The sequence below is a fragment of the Morone saxatilis genome, unplaced genomic scaffold (assembly GCF_004916995.1).
Source record: "Morone saxatilis isolate NCDOM2014 unplaced genomic scaffold, NCSU_SB_2.0 Contig15, whole genome shotgun sequence".
Lineage (NCBI taxonomy): Eukaryota > Metazoa > Chordata > Actinopteri > Moronidae > Morone > Morone saxatilis.
The window spans coordinates 10,253,364-10,258,092 of NW_023339707.1; the positions used below are offsets into that span (position 1 = coordinate 10,253,364).

Sequence of the window (4,729 nt, forward strand, 5' to 3'; positions counted from 1 at the left end):
TTAATTTTTAATTTAATAATTTTTTTTTTTTAACAACATTTCCCATGAGCTCCTGTTACATTAGCTACATGTTGTGACTACAGTGGTTTATTCCAATTTAGCTTAAACATAGACCAAATATATATATTATAATATATATACTATATATATATATATATATATATTTATATTTTGGGAATGTTTTGAACAAAACAACAAAACAACAACAGAAGGGAAGAGAACCCCGTGCCCCGGACAATAGGAGAAACCCCACAGGATAGCGTGGGAGAAGGAGTTGGATTTCGAATTTCCAAGAGGAACCTATACAATGTACAAAATACGAGTTGGTGTGTGACTGAGCGCCCCTCTCAGCGGATCACAACGGTGACACGCATGTAGTTTGTGTCGGTTTAGTTGTTAAAAAAAATAAGCAGCGAGGTAATTTCTGACTTGCGACTTAAAAGGATATTCAGAATTGTCTGCTGCTATTGCATGGTGTTGGATCGGTGATTGGGGGTTTAAAAGACGCTAGTGGACATACATTTTAGTAAGGACTCTGAATTTACAGAGCAAATGGATTCAGCAGGGACCAACATGCCTGCAGTGTATAAATAACTATTGTCTCATGTCCAGAGATACCCAGACTGAAAGAAAACAGCATTGGTTCAGTTGGAAGGACGTTGGCCTTCATGTTAGGACTGATATATTTACGTTGATGCTCAGTGGATGGTTGTCCAGCTATATGAAGACGTGCAGATTTTATTTTTTAACTATCTTTGGGACAAAATTTATTCTTGTAGTGCCCGGTACAAAAAAAGACCAACAAAAATCTCTCCTGTGGCCACTAAAGTTCGGCGTCAAGGAGAAGTCCAGCTAGGTGTGTATGTGTATGATCTTTCCACTTGGGAATCTGTCCAGGTTCACCAATTAAATCTTGAAGCAGGAAAAGTGTGTTTTACATGTGTTAGCAGTCTTGTCTACCAACCCCAAAATGAAACAGTTACATGTTAGCGAATGCAGGTATGCATTTCAATAGTACTGCTGAAGCAAGGTGCTCTGAAATAATTCTTTGGCCTGTACTCAGCATACTAAAATTAAGTGCACCCAGTGCATATTCTCTCATTCTTTTGGGGCAGCAGTGAGCTTGTGTAGTTATTGGCAAGACTAAACTATAATTTCTCTCCCATCATTGGTTCCCAGATATGTTCAGGCACGCAGCAAGGACTTATCTTTTTCTGGATGGCATGACTGTAAGGAGCTGCTCCAGGCTGAAGGAATGGGAGGACACAACGGAGAGGCGGAGAGAGGTCATACCTCTGCTGTCCGCCCCTTCCTCTTCCCCCACGGTCGTTGGTGATGGTGACACCGCCATGACGCGCGGCTTTAGTGTGGGGGCAGCTCGTTCCACTCTTGTAAAACTGGGTAAGTAGCGATGCTGTCATTTTCCAGATCTTTCTTCGCAACAGTCCAATAAATTGAGATCCTGGGTGGACTTCCGGATATCCATCCCAGTCAAAAGCACAAAAAGACTCTCTCCAAGACACACTTCTGCTTGTGGAGGAACGATGCAGGAATCCTGGCTGGTCCCGGATGTTGCGGCCAAAAAGGTACCGGCTTGCAGGTTTATGAAGCGAGGATTACGCCAGTCTCCGAGATGCGGTCTCCATCTGGCAAGAAGCTCGTGGCACCCATTCCAACCAATCTAGAGGGTAAGCAGTTGTGGTACAAAACGATGGGATCCTCTCCAGATTTGAAAAGCCTGATGGGTCCAGAATCGACCCCAGAGAGTCAACGAAACATGTATCTTCCAGGCTCTGCGTTGCCTTCTTCGTTCCTCCGTGGCGCGAGTCAAAGAGGGTGTTGGGTTGACCGTTGGGGAGTGGTAGGTGATTAGACGTGGGGATATACGCAGAGAAGGGCTAGCAGAATTAACTGATACTTCTAGTGCCATATAAGGTGACAGAGAGACATATACATGGGGCTATAGACCCAGAGGAGAAACCGAGAATTTAGAATCGGTTCTAATATACTGCATTAGAGATACGTAGTCAGACTAACAGAGAGACAAATTATCCGTCAGGATTGAATAAGTCATGCATAGCTGTAGGAACAAGATAGACATAGAAGCATACTGCTCTTCAAGATAATTATGTAAGAGATACGCTCTCCTGTCACAAATAAACAGCACAACATTACAAAAATAATCCATGTCACCTGTAGAAGATCTAGTTGTCCTGACAATCAACCTGTAAAGTGAAAGTTGTGAAGCATTATAACTAATAGAGTATATTCAGCGATTATCACTTAACATGTATACACAATGATGACAATTGTGTTGTATATAGTTGTGTTGACGACATATTGGACGAGAGCACTAACTCTCTGTTTGGGACGCAACATGTATGACCAGAGACAAAACACAGTCACAGCAGGGAAAGAAGATGGGCGTGTACGACTAGGCAGTACCGTGCAAAAAAAAAACTAGAAATGTAACGACTTATAACTGGCTGTAAAACATGCGTCTCACAGTGGCGCGCGGCTTATAATGATGCGCACAAATAAAATAAATAGGTCCATAGACACGTCACACGTCACTTATAAGAGTACGAAAGCGTAAGTTACGATATTAAAGACATGAACAGCGACGTAAGAACCATAAAACCAGCTTGATCTCACATTAAAGAAGACCATATTTAAATTAAGGAAGACTAGCGAGTAATTTCGTGCGTCATGGGAAAGTTCCCGCTACTGGCCGCAAGCACAACAAACCTGACTCTTAGAAAGTGAAGCGGGGAACCACACTCCATGTCATACTCTAAAACGAGCAAATCCGATGCTTCTCGGGGTGTGTGGCGCATGCAGAAGATGAGAAATCTGCTAATGTGCGCCAGTTACAACAGAAAAGCTGCAGTATTCGTACCGACGTGTCACTGACGCTGCGAGATGAGAGAGTTGAGGAGTTAACGGTAAACAGCCACGTATAATGTTTCCAAAGTCGTTGAATCCACTATCATTTTCCCGAAATAAAACACGGATGGCGCTCGTTCCCCACTTGTATTTGCACACCGGTTATATGTAAATGTTAGTAAATGTGTGTTTAACTAGAAGCGTTTCGTTCGGTGCTAGTAAATATAGAACGAAAGCAAATTGGATGTGCCGATCATACCTAATCCAACGTACCAACTCTGTTAACTGGACACGACGCAGTAATGCCACAATTCCCACACAAAGCGGGCGAGCCACGTGAGCAGGAGAGTAATTAACCAAACCTATGGCTGACTGGGAAGGGCGAGCTTGTATATTATATATGTTATGCGAACCTGTTTGATACGTCTTGATTTTTAATGGCTGAGTGAAGAATGATCAGGTGAGTTTATAAAAGATGCGTCCTGCTGGTCACCAATTCTTTAGATCCCCCCCCCCCCCTCCTTTCCCCGAAATTGTATATTTTCGCAACAAGAGAGGCGAGTCGACGCCGAAAAGAGAAGGACTAGTTAACCTGCAGTGGAGAAAAACGACTGTCGGACATAACTGCGCATGAGCATTGCAGCACTATAATATGAGAGAAATGTGGTGTCTTTAGACACATACAATATACATAAGAGAATAGAGGTATCTGAGTCCGAGATTGTCGGGCTCGAGTGGGTTCTTTAGCTTGACCCGGGATCATTGGATTGTGCTGGACTACGAAGACCAACATCGCTCTGGCGAACCTGCAACATAGCGCGGCCCGATCATGGCAAGGAACCGCACAGGCATCCCGGCACATGAGACGCGTCGTCTCAAAGAGAAGATTCGGAGGTAAGGAAAACTGAAAATACGCGACCCGTAGTACCCAGGTAGGGCCTCACTGTACTGTGGACAATGTCAGCAAAATGAAATATGTACTGTTTTTTTTATTTGTCATCAGACATAGGTTAGAGGCGAGCCTTGAACAAAGGACCACTATCCATGTTACCCCAGTTCCAAAGGAAGAGGTAACCAAGATGAAGAAAGCAGTGGGCCAAACTGAAAAATGGCTCCTCCAGGAGCCAGGTCAGTATAAAGGACACACCTGACCCAGTGCAGAGAAGTGAGATTAAAAGAAAGGTCAATAGTTTCAGCATTAAGTTAGACTTTGACAGATTAGGATTGAAGAGAGAGAACATGACTGAGCGATGAGGTCAGCGTGGGTCAGTCCTTCGCAAAACTCAAAAGAAGCAGCAAAAAAAAATCTTTATCATAAATCGATTATCTAATATATATATATATATTTTGGAATGTTTTGAACAAAACAACAAAACAACAACAAAGAAAACTAGGAGAAACCCCAAGATAGCTGGGAGAGGAGGTGGGATTTCAGATTTCAAGAAGAATATAAATTACAAATAATACAAATAATAACAATACAAGGTGGACATTATGTGCAATTGTGCTTTATTGTTAAAAAAAATAAGCAGGTATTTCTGATTCATTAAAAGATATTCAAATTGTATCTATTGCATGGTTTGGATATTTGGTTTAAAAACTATTGACTCAAAAATAAACTCTGAATACAGAGCAAATGGTTCAGCAGACCAACATCCTGCAGTGTATAAAACTATTGTCTATGTCAAATACCCAGCTGAAAGAAAACATTGTTCAGTGAAGTGCCTTCATGTACCACTGAACATTTACGTGATGCTCAGTGGATGTTTCCACAATAAAGTGCATTTTTTTTAATATCTGGGAAAATCATATAGTGCAATTTAAAAAAAGAAAAACAGTGGCA

The 4,729-nt window shown here is 42.0% G+C and overlaps 1 protein-coding gene across 1 annotated transcript in view; it reads right to left on the bottom strand.

Moving 5' to 3' along the window:
* Nucleotides 1–4,378: 4,378 nt before the first annotated feature.
* The window catches only part of ppp1r3da (protein phosphatase 1, regulatory subunit 3Da), a gene marked incomplete in the record, with an annotated part of 1,951 nt that continues 1,600 nt past the window's right edge, over nucleotides 4,379–4,729 (bottom strand). The window contains 1 exon segment of the mRNA XM_035656775.1: nucleotides 4,379–4,729.